The following is a 16662-nucleotide window of genomic DNA, read 5'->3' as shown; positions in this document are numbered from 1 at the left end:
TACGGTGAAGTCCCTCAAATCATTTTTTTAAAGACAGAAATTACCGTGAGATCTGTTTACTGGGTGTGAATGAGACATCTACATTACAATATAATGCTCAAAAAAAGCCCCAAAGATGTTGTATGATTTTTCTCCATGGCGGTGAGTTTTTCATTATCAGTAAGTATGGACGAATGTTTAAAACAAATACCCCTGGACGTCCTATTATAGCTGGGATAGGCTCATTAAATGAGCCTCTTTTAGAAATGATAAAGCATATTTACAGCCATTAGTTGCAAATTTATTAAGTTATATTAAAGATACCAGTGATGTAATCAGGCAGGTTGAGGCTATTGGGTGGAAAGAAGGTTTTCACTTTTATCTATAGATGGTTTCATTGTATACTTTATACATTGTATATATCCCCCATGATAAGGGTCTTAGAGCTATTGCATTTTTTCTAAATACTTATTCACTGTATGATGAAAGGCTGAAACAGTTTATCTTGAGGTCTATTTAGTATTTGTTAATTTCTTTCTGTTTGAGGGGGATTTCTTTCTCCAGAGGCGAGGAACAGCTATTGGGGCAAAATTTGCTCCCTCTTGCGGCAACCACATCTTTGGTGATAGAAATCCTTTTCATGAATACATCTTGTATTTTGGACGCTACATTGATGACCTTCTATTTATATGGAAGGGACGAATAAGAAATGTCCCATTTTTTAAAGTACTTACAGGACAATGACATGAATCTAAAGTTTACCATTACTCACAAAATGGAGTCCTTTTAATTTTTGGATATTAAGCTGATTTCAAATAAGGTTAAAGAATGTATTGAGGTTGAGCTGTATTGAAAGGAAACGGCTGGGAACACGATTTTGAAAGCTATATCATGTCACCCCAAACACACCATAAATGCAATTCCAAATAGTCAATATATATGCGTGTTAAGAGAAATTGCACAAAGTCAACTAAATATGATTTGTGACATAATTTGTACATCTCTGCCAGTTTTGAAAATAGATGATAAGTTGTCAGATATAATAGAAGAAGGTCGCTGTTTTGTGTCTAGGAGAGATAAGAATCTAGGGAATATGTCTTCACCTTCCATGTTACCAAGATGTAAAAAATAAAATTGGTTGCCAATTAAAGGAGGTTTCTATAAATGTGGTAGCAGTATGTGTAAATCATACACACGTGATATTTGGCACTGAATTTAAATGATATATGACAGGAAAATCATATATAATTAGACAGCATTTTACATGCAATAATAATTATGTAATATACCCTTTGACCTGTAGAGGGTGCTATAGGCAACATGTAGGTTAAACTTTGAGACCCCACAAAGATAATTTTTTGAACATTTGAGAGCGATAAAAGATCCAGAATCAACCACACCTATATTGTTGCATTTTAAAAGAGTACACATTTCTAATAGTTCCCTTTTGGCATTCCAGGGTATCCAGCATGTTCCAAAACAACCTAGAGGGTGTAATAGGAAAGAAATATTGTGGCAGCATGAAGTATTCTGGATATTCCAACTGGATTCCAGACTGCCTAAGGGGTTAAATTCAGAATGGGATTAAAAATTGTGTGTGTGATATACCATTGCCAAATAAATACACAGTTGTTGTATTCCAAAACTAGTAATCGCTGTTTTAAAGCATATCAAATTGTTGATTTTTTCTTCAATGTAGGTATTTTCAGTGATATATATATATAGACATTGTGTTATCCAAACTGTATATTGAAAACATTAATTAACTATGTTTAATTTTGTGATCTGCCACTTTGAAGTGTTTAGACTGTTTTCTGTAATTATATGGAAGTGGGAATTGTGATTGGCAGATAGGACCTAGAAGGGAGGGTCTTTTTTCACTACAAAATATCAGCTAGTAAGTTGCCATAGTAAGAGGAAGTGCAGTGTTGATATACAAAACATGTTTGGCCTGTTTCTGTTGTATGTGTACACTTATGAAACTTTTCAATAAAGAATGTTGATGCTTTCATCATGAAGATGCCACTGGGTATTTGGTCTGGAGCTGAGTGCGGGTACTGTAACTGGTGCCTATGTTATTATTATGGAGCGTGTGGGGAGTACTTAATCCGGCACCGGCTAGTGACATCATCATCAAAGAGATGGACTCTTTGACAGTGCACATGTGTGACGGCATGAAAATGGCTAACCTCTCTCAGCATTATACCGATCTTGGAGATCATCCTGAAGCGCTGCTCTTTGTTACCTTATTGTTGTTGGATCTTACCTATACATTTACTGTAAAGAAAATGTAAATAAAATATGTTAAAAAAAGATTAAACAAAACCCATAAAAATAAAGAAGCACTAATGATGAACATACATGAACAATACAGTAAAGAATCAGTTAATCCTACATCAGGGGAGAAAAGATCTAATTCTGTAATAAGACAGGACATTTTTGGAACAGTACTATGCAAGCAGCTGGTAGTCATCCCTCTTATATTAGGAGCAGCCAAAGTTAAAGCAGTTTGTAACAGGCTGTAACCTCAATTACTTGTTTTATTAGTGGAATATACAGGTAGGTTATGGACTAAGGTAATATTTTTGGCAAAGGTTTCATATTTCCCTAAGGAATATTGATAAGCAGCTCATGTGGATCTTCACTATTTCAATGACATTCCAATCGTTTTGTGAATGTCAAAATAAAAAAACCTAGCCTACAATAAACTACCAATAGCCCTTAAAAGGGCCTTTTGTAGGGCATTGCCCTAAATAAATCAGCTCTTTTACCTTAAAAAAATACAAAGACCCCCCAACAGTAAAACCCACCACCCAACCAACCCCCCAAAATAATAAACCTAACTCTAACAAAAACCTAAGCTTCCCATTGCACTGAAAAGGGCATTTGTATGGGCATTGCCCTTAGAAGGGCATTCAGCTCTTTTTCTTCCCCTGAAAAGGGTATTTAACTCTTTTAAGAAAGCCCAAAACCCTAATCTAAAAAAAAAAAAAACACCCCAAAAACGTAAAAAAAAAAACTAACACTAACCCCCCCACGATCCACTTACAGTTTCTGAAGTCCGGACATCCAGGCGGCGAGGTATACATCCATCCAGGCGGCGTCTTCTACCTTCATCCAGACGGCATCTTCTATCTTCATCCAGGTGGCACGGAGCGGGTCCATCCTTGAAGACATCCGGCGCGGAGCATCCTCTTCATTCGGTCCCCGCCATACACTGAATCTTCAATGCAAGGGAGTCGTTTCAAAATGGCGTCCCTTGCATTCCTATTGGCTGATTTAATTCAAATCAGCCAATAGGATGAGAGCTACTGAAATCCTATTGGCTGTTCAAATCAGCCAATAGGATGAGAGCTACTGAAATTCTATTGGCTGATTTGAACAGACAATAGGATTTCAGTAGCTCTCCTCCTATTGATTGATTGAAATTTTAAAAATCAAATAAGCAGAACTGTTATTCAACTCCTGATCTCAGACTCACAGCAAGGCAGCAATAATCAGCCAGAATGTCAGTGAGGGGAAAAAATTATTTTTGATTATGACTTTATTTAATTCTGCAAAATTGGGCGGCAGCAGTGAGCACACTGAGGCCTAGCCTGGTCTGGTCCTGGTCCTTACCTGAGCACAAAAGCTAAGCAACCATATATCTCACTCAGATATAGCCACTCTAATCCTATCCATTAAATGATTGAAGTGTATATCATTTCTTCCTGGATATATCTCTACAATAATTATAAAGCATTGCTGTTCTATTTTTAAATGTATAAATAATACATATGTAAGTGTAACCGCTCTCAAGCATAGCAAAAACTCATCCTTAGCTTAGCAGCAGATGCAGACAAAATGAAACACAGCTTATCAAATTGATGATTAGAACTGTATACATATTATTATAAGGCTGTCACTAGAGACAGAGAATGTATGGATACAGTTCTAATCATCAATTTGATAAGCTGTGGGTCATTTTGTCTGCATCTACTGCTAAGCTAAGGATGAGTTATTGCTATGCTTGAGCAAGCCAATGAGTACCTCTAGGTGATGAGGTCCGGTAGGTCCGCTCAGCCGCTGACTGAGACTCTGAGAGACTGAGTGTCGCACACTCCACTGGGTCAGCGGGTCCACCCACGTGGCAGCGAGGCTCTGTGTCCGCTCCTCCACTTGCTCCTATCCTTGGCTCCTGCAGACTGCACTGCTCCACTTCGGAACCTTCTGAGTCCAATCTCCACGAAACACACTGCACTGCCTGCAGCACAGTCACACCTGACCACAGTCCTCCGACCTCCACTCCAGGAATCCATCTAGCACCTCCACACTGAGCCACACCGCTGCGCAACTGACTCACTGAGACTGCACTGTGTCCACTGTCTTTGCAAATGCAATACGGGCACACAGTTGCAGCAGGCGTTAAAAAGCAACAACTTAAAATAAGAATAATACACAGGAAAACTAAAAAAACAAACAAAAAAAACTATAAAATTAAATGAAAAATATTCAGTCTAATTGAATATAATTAATAGCCATATGAACATGAATGAAAACACTAAAGGTTGGGATACAAATAATAACAAAAAATACATGTAAAACATGATTAAAGGGACAGTCTACACCAGATGTTTAATTGTTTTAAAAGATAGATAATCCCTTTATTACCCATTCCCTAGTTTTGCCTAACCTACACAGCTATATTAATACACTTTTTACCTCTGTGATTATCTTGTATCTAAGCCTCTGCAAACTGCCCCTTATTTCAGTTATTTTGACAGACTTGCAATTTAGCCAATCAGTGCTGACTCCTAGGTAACTCCACGTGCGTGAGCACAGTGTTATCTATATGACACACATGAGCTAACACCCTCTAGTGGTGAAAAACTGCCAAAATGCATTTAGATAAGAGGCGGCCTTCAAGGTCTAAGAAATTAGCATTAGCAAAATTGGTGATAAAAGTAAATTGGAAAGTTGTTTAAAACGACATCCTCAATCTGAATCATGAAAGATTATTTTGGACTTGACTGTCCCTTTAAATTTAGTTTGAAAGTGTGCTTGATAACCTGACAAAGTTGCAGGAGGATGCATGCAAATAGAAGGAGGTATAAAGCAACTATATCACACATTCAAAAAGCTTAAAAGGGACAGTCTACACTAAAAGGAGACTTACTTTATTAGAATCTTTTCCCTCTGATCACACTGTGATACATTATCCTAAGGATCAGTCATTTTTTGCATTCTGTGAAAATCAAATTTGTTTTTCAGCGTTTGGAAATGGCCGTCCAGTGATGTCAGCAAGGGCTTATCTCTTGCAATAAAATATATTTCTTTTATAAATGATAAACTATATAATACAATACCCCCCCCCCCCCCCGGTCCACTGCATCTTCCAACAAATCCCTATCAGGTGTTCAAAATTAATGTTCTGATTTGCAAACTGTGCAAAACTTCTTATTTCTGTAAGTCTGCTAAGTAAGATAGGAAACCTTAGCCTTATAGGATCTTGAGTGACAACGGAAAGGGGATCTTCCTCAAGGAGGACTGGATCAAAACTGATTATGATCTTTCTCGTGACTCTCTAAAGTCACAGTCTGCCCCTACAACAGCTTGGTTGCATTGGGAGCTGCACTCTTGTGCAGACTTGAAAGCAGAAGTAGACTGGTGGCCTGTTTGGTCTTGGACCAAAATGTAACAGTCCTCCATGAAGTGTGGTGCTTTTATTGGTAATGCATACAGATTGCACAGCTGAATCACAATGAACCTTTCAATAGACTTAAGGAGTTAACATGATGCTATAGCTCTTCCAAGGATACGTCTCCAGATACAAGCTAGGAGTGGATTTTCCCCCAGACTTGATTGTAGTCACTGCATCCACGTAAGCTACTCTGACAGCTGAGCAAATAGAAGCGCAATAATAGAAAGGACCAACTAAGGGAACCTTTATGCTTTTTAACCACTGAGTCCTTTAAGAGGTGCCAGCCTCTAAGGAATGATGGTCCCCCTGTAATTTAAGAAATTGTCATATTCATATAAGGAACTATTTTTCATAACTCCAACTTGGAGGAATTAAACAAAAGGCACTACAGGCTTGTTCCATCCCATGGTGACAACATCAGTGAGTGACTCTGGCACAGGGACGGCAGGGGGCTGCTTGAATGCATTTAAGTATCCTCTTATTTGCTGTGAAGAGTTGGAGCATCATCCATCTCCAGAGGTGTAACTAGAAACCACTGGGCCCAGGTGCAAGAATCTAAGAAGGGCCCCCCCCCAAAAAAAAAAAGTGAATTTGATACATATCTTTTTCTTTTTTTTTTACATTTAACACAGGAAAAAATGTGAATCAAATTACATGTCTGCAAAAGGAGGTACCCTGTGCCCACAGTCTGTGAGATGGTCTGACCCCCTATTACTGTATATAGTGACACTGTTTAACCCAGCAGTACTGTATATAGTGAGTCTGTGACACAGTCTGTAATCTGCTGGTGACATGGCTGGCCTGACCCTACCCGCCCCAGTACTTTATAGAGTGACCACAGTAGTCTGTGACATGATCCAGCCCCCCATACTGTATATAGTGGTACTGTATAGACTGACACTGTTTACCCCCCGCCCCCCCATGCTGTAGTAACAAGGTCTGTAATTTGCTGGTTCCACAAACATTTTTTTTTAAGCTGGGCCCCCACCCTTGGGGGCCCAGTCGCAATTGCGACCTCTACACCCCCTGTAGTTTCACCCCTGTCCATCTCCTAAGCACTTGATACTTCCCATAGCAATGCATGAGAATGCTGTAGCCTGAAATAAAAGGACACATCCTCTGCTACCGCATCAGAGGGGTCAGGAGACTCAGAAGAATTGTCTGACTCCAGTGCACACATCATAATTGTTGGGGGCTTAAACCAGTAGGAAAAACCATGATGAGCTAAGGGTCTGCAAGGTTTATCTTCTGCCTTTGTGTCTCCATTGAACTGGAGGAGGCATGGCAGCTATCAGCTCAGATATAGCAAAGTGTTCAGTAGTCTTTGTTAGTTTTCAGACTAACTCCAGGAGGATAATCCTTTTTGACTAGGGGGGTATCATAGTGAAATATTTTTTATAGTGCATATAAAAATACAGCATTTGCATATGTTGAAAATATTTTTTGCTTGAAAAAAATAACAAACAATGAAAAAAATGAATAAAGAAAATATATCTCAAATATTTTAGGTTAAACATAATTATACATTTTATATTACTATCTCAAAGTGTTTAGTTTCAATAAATACTTATTACACTGGTCCTTGGTGGCAGCAAACAAACTATAATATCAGTGTGAGTGATGGATGATGGCCCATGAAACACCTACAAGATTACTAATGTTTGTTATAAATGATGCTCAAAATATGGTTTTCAAATGCGCACTAGACTGGAAAGGTAATGTCTATTAAAACCTTAATGTTTTAAGCTGAGAGTGTATTACATTTGAGAGTCTGAAATGCAAACAAGGAGAGAGTTGAACAGACAAACTAGACTATAAGCTTTACTGTTGCACTGACAGTTATACAAAGCGTATTTGCTCAGCAACCCTTTCCATAAAAGTTACCAAGGGCAGCATTACATTATTGTTCTCATTTTCTGTTTTCTATGCTTTTGTAGAAAAAAAAAAAAAGGTTGCCTTTGGGGGAGATTCAGACGGCTACTCAGTCATCCTTCGTGCTGTGCCAGAGCAGACACGTAACTATGAATGCTGATGCTATGTCCTCTGGTTCTCTAACATTCCCTGTACGGTAGTTTGCCAAACACAGAGATCGGTTCTTGACGTGAAAGAACAGCTTGACACTGTGTCCCATGGCTAATAATGAGGAGCAGCAAACGCAGCAACGGAGAGGCCAGCAATCTGCGGCTTTGAAAACTGTCCTTTCATCCCACTCTGCAACTCTTCTGATGTCTGGGCAGAAATGTGCACTTTGTAACACCGCGTGGAGAGAATTAAACTGTGTTAAACCCCTCTGGCATCAGTATGTACCCGCTATATGTGCTGGTACATACTGCAGGGTCTAAAGGGGAAGCCAAGCTAAATAAAAAGCTTGTCTGTCTTCTAAAGAAAGAGATTGGCCCTGTCTTGTTTTTTCTGTACATCCCTTTATCAGGAGTGCAAGCAGGGGCTGTATAGCTGCAAGCTGAGACTCGCACAGGAAAATATAATTAGTATCATCTTAGTAACTTTCAGCTATATGGGGGTCTATTCCTATCCTACTAAAGAGTTGTGCAGAATGATCTGCTAGCTTTTCAATGGGTTTCCAAAGGTTCTGATGTTAAAATAAAAAATATATATATTTAACTTCACACTAAGAGGCCCATTTATCAAGCTCCGGATGTCTAAAGACCGCTGCTCCATAAAACTGTCCGCCTGCTCTTATGAGACGGACGGGAATCGCCACAATTCAACCCGATCGAGTTCGATCGGGTTGATTGACACCTCCCTGCTGGTGGCCGCAAATCTGCAGGGGGGCGGCGTTGCATCACCAGCTATTGTGAGCTGCTGGTGCAATGCTGAATACGGAGAGCGTATTGCTCGCCGCATTCAGCGATGTCTGTCGGACCTGATCCGCACTGTCGGATCAGGTCCGACAGACATTTGGTAAATCGGCCTCTATGAGGCCTATTTATGAATGTGAGCTGCTGGTGCAATGCCGCCCCCTGCAGACTCGCGGCCAATCTGCCGCCAGCAGGGGGTGTCAATCAACCCGATCGTACACGATCGGGTTGAATTCTGGCGATTCCTGTCCGCCTCATCAGAGCAGGCGGACAGGGTTCTTTAGACCGCTGCTTCATAACTGGTGTTTCTGGCGAGTCTTCAAATATGTTGTTTAAATTTGTATGTAATGTATTTTTTAAAACTGTAATCAGAACAAATGTATTTAAATTAGAAGAAGCAGTTTGCTTGTATTTTAATCTATTGTATTTAATTATAAATTGCCCTAATTAATATTTAATTGCTGTACCTGTTAACCAGTAAGTACTAAATATAGCAAGTCGGCAGGGGCAGAGTGTGCAACTTGAAATCCCAGGGTTTGGGACAGTAAAGTCAGAATTAAACATTCATGATTCAGATAGAACATGCTATTTGAAAAAACTTTCCAATTTACTTTTATTAGCAAATTGACTTTGTTCTCTTGTTATCCTTTTTGGAAGCATAAACCTAGGTGGGCTGATAGGAGCTCAGGAGCATGGACGTGTATTAAGCCTATGGCAGCAGTATTTGCAGCATTGTATAACTGCAATAAACAATGTTGCACACACTGCTGCTAGTTGGCTATAGACACGTGCACGCTCCTGAGCTCATCTAGGATTACTCTTTAACAATGGCTACCAAGAGATCTAAGCAAAATTGCTAATAGAAGTAAATTGGAAAGTTGTGTAAAACGTCCTACTCTATCCAGTCAATTTAAGTATATAAAAATCTTTGCAGTATACTTTCACTATATATTTTGTCTCCATTTCTTGAAATTTGAAGGTTTTCCGATTCCCTTGAGTTTCTTTAAAGTACTGGCCCCTGTCATGTTGGAATTTAGATTTCCCTTATCTCTCTTCTGCTGAGGGCAATTGTAGAAAGATAAAGGGGCCTAGTTATCAGGCCGTCAACCTCAAATAAGCTGCGTATTCCGCAGCGTATTTGTGGCGAGGCTGATTCGCCTTAGTTATCAAAGGCTCGAGACCGGCAAAAGTAGAATTTTGTGACGTAAACTTCGATCCGCCGGACTCAGTCCGACACAGATCGATTCTTACGTCACTCCAGATGTTCCGCACACAAGTGCGGCACAATCTCACTACTTTTGCTAGTTATCAAAAAACTAGCAGGTACGCTCGGCACTTTTACGGCCCAGCGTACCTGGTTTTCAAAGCGCCAGCCTGGAGGCGGCGGATCCCATAGGAATCAATGGGAGTCTGACCATAGCGAAAGTACAAGTTCGCTGCTGACAGACATCCCATTGATTCCTATGGGAGCTGTCTACACCTAACACCCTAACATGTACCCCGAGTCTAAACACCCCTAATCTGTCCCCCCTACACCGCCGCAACTAAATAAAGTTATTACCCCCTAAACCGCCGCTCCCGGAGCCCACCGCAACTATAATAAATGTATTAACCCCTAAACCGCCGCTCCCTGAACCCGCCGCAACCTATATTAAACCTATTAACCCCTATCCTGCCCCCCCTACACCGTCGCCACCTATAATAAATTTATTAACCCCTATCCTGCCCCCCACTACGCCGCCGCCACTGTAATAAAATTATTAACCCCTAAACCTAAGTCTAACCCTAACCCTAACGCCCCCCTAACTTAAATAATTAATTAAATAAATCTAAATAAATTAACTCTTATTAACTAAATGAATCCTATTTAAAACTAAATACTTACCTTTAAAATAAACCCTAATATAGCTACAATATAATTAATAATTATATTATAGCTATCTTAGGATTTATATTTATTTGACAGGTAACTTTGTATTTATTTTAGCTAGTTAGAATAGTTATTAAATAGTTATTAACTATTTAATAACTACCTAGCTAAAAGAAATACAAAATTACCTGTAAAATAAATCCTAACCTAAGTTACAATTAAACCTAATACTACACTATCATTAAATTAACTAAATAAACTACCTACAAATAACTACAATTAAATACAATTACATAAACTAACTAAAGTACAAAAAATAAAAAAAGCTAAGTTACAAAAAATAAAAAATTAAGTTACAAACATGTTAAAAATATTACAACAATTTTAAGCTACTTACACCTAATCTAAGCCCCCTAATAAAATAACAAACCCCCCAAAATAAGAAAAATCCCTACCCTATTCTAAATTAAATAAATTTCAAAGCTCTTTTACCTTACCAGCCCTTAAAAGGGCCATTTGTGGGGGCATGCCCCAAAAAGTTCAGCTCTTTTGCCTGTAAAAGAAAAATACAACCCCCCCAACATTAAAACCCACCACCCACATACCCCTAATCTAACCCAAACCCCCCTTACAAAAACCTAACACTAATCCCCTGAAGATCATCCTACCTTGAGTCGTCTTCACTCAGCCGAGCCACCGATGGAACTGAAGAGGACATCCGGAGCGGAAGAAGTTAATCCTCCAAGCGGCGCTGAAGAAATCTTCCATCCGATGAAGTCATCATCCAGGCGGCGCTGAAGAAGTCTTTGATCCGGCCGATGTCATCTTCCAAGAGGCGCTGAAGATGTCTTCTTTCCGGGTGAAGTCATCTTCCAAGCCGGGTCTTGAATCTTCCTTCCGCCGACGCGGAACCACCTTCTTCACCGACGGACTACGACGAATGACGGCTCCTTTAAGGGACGTCATCCAAGATGGCGTCCCCTCAATTCCGATTGGCTGATAGGATTCTATCAGCCAATCGGAATTAAGGTAGGAAAATCTGATTGGCTGATGGAATCAGCCAATCAGATTCAAGTTCAATCCGATTGGCTGATCCAATCAGCCAATCAGATTGAGCTCGCATTCTATTGGCTGATCGGAACAGCCAATAGAATGCGAGCTCAATCTGATTGGCTGATTCCATCAGCCAATCAGATTTTTCCTACCTTAATTCCGATTGGCTGATAGATTCCTATCAGCCAATCGGAATTGAGGGGACGCCATCTTGGATGACGTCCCTTAAAGGAGCCGTCATTCGTCGTAGTCCGTCGGTGAAGAAGGTGGTTCCGCGTCGGCGGAAGGAAGATTCAAGACCCGGCTTGGAAGATGACTTCACCCGGATAGAAGACATCTTCAGCGCCTCTTGGAAGATGACATCGGCCGGATCAAAGACTTCTTCAGTGCCGCCTGGATGATGACTTCATCGGATGGAAGATTTCTTCAGCGCCGCTTGGAGGATTAACTTCTTCCGCTCCGGATGTCCTCTTCAGTTCCATCGGTGGCTCGGCTGAGTGAAGACGACTCAAGGTAGGATGATCTTCAGGGGATTAGTGTTAGGTTTTTGCAAGGGGGTTTGGGTTAGATTAGGGGTATGTGGGTGGTGGGTTTTAATGTTGGGGGGGGTTGTATTTTTCTTTTACAGGCAAAAGAGCTGAACTTTTTGGGGCATGCCCCCACAAATGGCCCTTTTAAGGGCTGGTAAGGTAAAAGAGCTTTGAAATTTATTTAATTTAGAATAGGGTAGGGATTTTTCTTATTTTGGGGGGTTTGTTATTTTATTAGGGGGCTTAGATTAGGTGTAAGTAGCTTAAAATTGTTGTAATATTTTTAACATGTTTGTAACTTATTTTTTTATTTTTTGTAACTTAGCTTTTTTTATTTTTTGTACTTTAGTTAGTTTATGTAATTGTATTTAATTGTAGTTATTTGTAGGTAGTTTATTTAGTTAATTTAATGATAGTGTAGTATTAGGTTTAATTGTAACTTAGGTTAGGATTTATTTTACAGGTAATTTTGTATTTCTTTTAGCTAGGTAGTTATTAAATAGTTAATAACTATTTAATAACTATTCTAACTAGCTAAAATAAATACAAAGTTACCTGTAAAATAAATATAAATCCTAAGATAGCTATAATATAATTATTAATTACATTGTAGCTATCTTAGGGTTTATTTTACAGGTAAGTATTTATTTTTAAATAGGAATAATTTATTAAAGTATAGTGTAGTGTTAGGTGTAATTGTAACTTAGGTTAGGATTTATTTCACAGGTACATTTCTCTTTATTTTAGCTAGGTAAGCTATTAAATAGTTAATAACTATTTAATAGTTATTGTACATGGTTAAAATAAATTGAAAGTTACCTGTCAAATAAATATAAATCCTAAGATAGCTATAATATAATTCTTATTTATATTGTAGCTATATTAGGGTTTATTTTAAAGGTAAGTATTTAGTTTTAAATAGGATTCATTTAGTTAATAAGAGTTAATTTATTTAGATTTATTTAATTAATATTTAAGTTAGGGGGGCGTTAGGGTTAGACTTAGGTTTAGGGGTTAATAATTTTATTACAGTGGCGGCGGCGTAGTGGGGGGCAGGATAGGGGTTAATAAATTTATTATAGGGGGCGACGGTGTAGGGGGGGCAGGATAGGGGTTAATAGGTTTAATATAGGTTGCGGCGGGTTCATGGAGCGGCGGTTTAGGGGTTAAACTATTTATTTAGTTGCGGAGAGGTGCGGGATCAGCAGGATAGGGGTTAATAATTTTATAATAGAGGGCGACGGTGTAGGGGGGGCAGGATAGGGGTTACTAGGTATACTGTAGGTGGCAGCGGTGTCCGGGAGCGGCGGTTTAGGGGTTAATACATTTATAAGAGTTGCGGCGGGGTCTAGGAGCGGCGGTTTAGGGGTTAATACATTTATAAGAGTTGCGGCGGGGTCTAGGAGCGGCGGTTTAGGGGTTAGTAACTTTATTTAGTTGCGGGGGGCTCCGGGGGCGCCGGTATAGGGGGTAGAACAGTGTAGTTTAGTGTGAGTGCTTAGTGACAGGCTAGCAATAAAGCTGGGAAAAAGCCGAAGGGCAGCGAGATCGGATGAGTGATAACTGTCACAGTCCGCTGCTCATCGCCCCGCGGCTTTTTGACAGCTTTATTTGATAACTTAGGCGAACGTATTCAAGGTCCGCGGCGGCGAAGGTAGGCGAGCTTAGGCGGACGTATTGGGCCGGCGAAGCCAGAAAAGTAGACGGCTTGATAACTAGCCCCCTATGTGTGCAAATAGGGGCTACAAAGCAGGACTTTACCTATGTGTTTAATACCTTTGCAATGGTTAAACACATATAACTCAACAATGACTAGTGCAAACATTACATGCTCTAATGAATTAGACTATATCATTTTTGCAATACAATGCCCCTTTACTAAAATTGTTATTTTAAGAAGTCACCGCCTTTTTCCACTTTCTAGCTGAAAACTAACATAAGAATCAGCTGGAATAGTTGGAGTGGCTGTAAGTTAAACTAACCCCATCCCATGACACAGCAATCTGCACATAAAGGGGCCTTGTAGTCTCATTTATGTTTGTTTCATCTATAAGAGAACATTTCACAATGTATCACAGTTAGTTTACATGTTCATGTACTGAAAATCCTTTATTTTCTTGGCAAACCTGCAGATGATGTGTCCGTCTCCATCAAAGAGCCGTGCGAGTATTTATTAGTCAGTGAGTATTATATAAAGTACAGCTAATACTGCAGTATTAGATTTAATTTAAATTAACTCTTACTTGCCAGTGTTTCAAGCACAACCATTTTAGCATGTTTCCATGCTGATCTTTCATATGAATGCAGAAATTATTTTTAGTACAATGTCCTTTTAAGACGTGTTCAGCCTATCCAGTATCTCAAATTCCTTTGTTAATCTCTGCTGCTGGTTCTCTACACAGATCTACCAAAATGAAAAAGCACACACAATACGCTTTATAAACCAGTGAGGTACACAGGAGGTACCTTACCTCTCTAAACAATAAAAATATGGATAGTCTAAAATCGTAGAGACCTAAAAATCACTGTGCATGTTTAAAAATATACATATGCTCTATTAGAGTTGCTTAACCCCTTCACTGCTCAGTCTCTTTAACACCCATTTGTTATTCTGATTTTGAGCTTTTTTTTACTGCTTAAATTTAAACATAATGGGCTCCATGTACGAAGCAGCGTAAGCTGCTCCGGAGCCCTTGCGCGGCAGGTTCGCACATGCGATCTTGCTTCCCGCAATGTAAGAAGCAGCAATAATTTAGACCGCTGCTTCTTACTCTTGTGACAAAGAGAAATCACAGAGAGCTTGCTCACTCTCTTAATTGACAGTCCCCTCTCTTGCGCGATTCATTTTGCGAATGAAGGGGTGGGCATTTCACATTCATTAGAGTGTGTAATGATGCATACGGGCCAGCAGATGAACAGATCCGCAGCGAAGGCGTGCCGGACAACTTCTCAAATTGAGAATTTTATTTCATTTGAGAAGGCTGCAACAAACATTTTTTTTTAAAAGTTTGTAATTTTGTTAAGATTTTAGTAAATCACATAATGAAAAAAAAATAACATAATGAAAATAGCCAGGTGACCAGTGTTGCAACTGTATTACTATATGTTAGTCTGCTGTGGATATGAGAAGATAAAATGTAACTTTTATTATTTCAATGTTTAAAACATGAATCACTCATAATTGACCCCATGAACACACCAACTGACGCGTTTCACTGAAAGCATTTTCAAATAAAATAAATACATTTAAAAATAATATATATATATATATATATATATATATATATATATATTAGCTTGTTCTATGCTGATTTACCATAGATTTATGATTTAAATCGCCCATAGAACAAGCAAACAAGTTTGTGAGCTGGTGTTCGTTCCTGAGAGTGCATTTCTCTTTCTGTGTGTGTCTATATATATATATATATATATATATATATATATATATATATATATATATACAGGGCTGTCTTTAACACAGGGCAAAAGGGGCAAAAGGGCCAGTCTTTGTTGAGGGGCACAAGAGTCCTAAAAAAAATATTCTTTTTTTTTTGGTTCATGCCAGACTGCTGATGTCATGTGACATGGGACACACACACAGTCAGTCCTAATACTGTCACAGTCAAAAGTTCTCTGCTTATATTTATTTGTGGGAAACTGTACCAGACCGTGCCTGTGTCATGTGACATGCCAAGCTAGTGCCGGTGCTGTTTTAGATGTGCACTGTGCAGTACTGAATGCAAAGCCCTAACTCGGCATCCAGCCATTCCCACTGCATCAGAAAAGGTCCTGCTGGGGTTACCACTGTTACCAGGTAACTGCTTTGGTGGTGGTGATTGTTTCTGGGTAGGGCTGACTGTAGGCGCATGCAGCAGAAAGCTGGAGTGGCAGGCACGTGAGGATTTAAGCATCTGTGCAGCTGCACACACTGCTTTTTTCAGTCTTGAGGCTGTGTGACTCATCTCACACTGTATCCATGCAGCCTTTGGCAGACAGAATCCAGTCTGCTGGTCCCATTAGTGCTGCTCGTTCTGCTGTGGCCCTGAGATCAACTACCTGAAGTTTGTTAGGGGAACAGTGCTTAGTAGAAAGGTCAGTGGGAAGAATAAGTGAGTGCACACACGCCCCTCCCCCATGCAGCATTTTCTAGTGCAGGGTGAGAGGGAACTTGTTCCTAGCAAAGAAGTGACGTGCTGTGGCTGATGTATATTGTCATGCTAATACTTCACACATTAAGGTAAGGTTTATTCTTATAGTTTTTTTTTCTTTCTGTCTCAGATTTTACAGCTTCCCATAGTAGTTCTGCTGTCCCAGTCAGCAAACTTATATTTGTCTGCACCTCCATGCTTCCTCCTCAGTCTTTACCTTGCTTTGCTCCTGTTGGCTGCCCTATATCTCTTTAACATGCTAACCTCACACCAGAATCACATTCAAAAGCATATTAAATCCATAGTGGAGGAATTTGTATATTTATTTACTTATTAGTACTGCTTAGGTCCAGTTTCACAGATTGCAATTTATTTCATTTTTTTTTAAAATGATTAGCCCAGCAGTGGATGATCCACTGCTGGGCTAATAATTAAAAAAAAAAAACAAATCAATTGATTTAGTTGTATTTTGGGATGTTGGGGTGGAGAGTGAAATTGCATGGAGGGGGGGGGGGGGGCAAGAAAATGTTTGCCCAGGGTCCAGTCAATATTAAAGATGGCCCTGTATATATATATATATATA

The 16662-nt window shown here is 39.5% G+C and overlaps 1 protein-coding gene across 2 annotated transcripts in view; it reads left to right on the top strand.

The window, feature by feature from the left end:
• The window catches only part of STYXL2 (serine/threonine/tyrosine interacting like 2), a 167389-nt gene that overhangs the window by 11887 nt on the left and 138840 nt on the right, over window positions 1-16662 (top strand). Inside the window, exon 1 of one of the 2 annotated variants that reach the window (XM_053705864.1) lies at window positions 14093-14111. The exons of the other annotated variant lie outside the window; for it this stretch is intronic. The gene's annotated coding sequence lies outside the window, so the exon portion shown is untranslated. Of the gene's footprint in view, window positions 1-14092; window positions 14112-16662 lie in introns of those variants that run through there. 2 annotated transcript variants of the gene reach the window in all.

This window comes from Bombina bombina, chromosome 3 (assembly GCF_027579735.1).
Source record: "Bombina bombina isolate aBomBom1 chromosome 3, aBomBom1.pri, whole genome shotgun sequence".
In the NCBI taxonomy this organism is placed as follows: domain Eukaryota; kingdom Metazoa; phylum Chordata; class Amphibia; order Anura; family Bombinatoridae; genus Bombina; species Bombina bombina.
The sequence above is the reverse complement of the archived record's forward strand: the minus strand, read 5'-3'. Positions and strand labels throughout refer to the sequence as shown.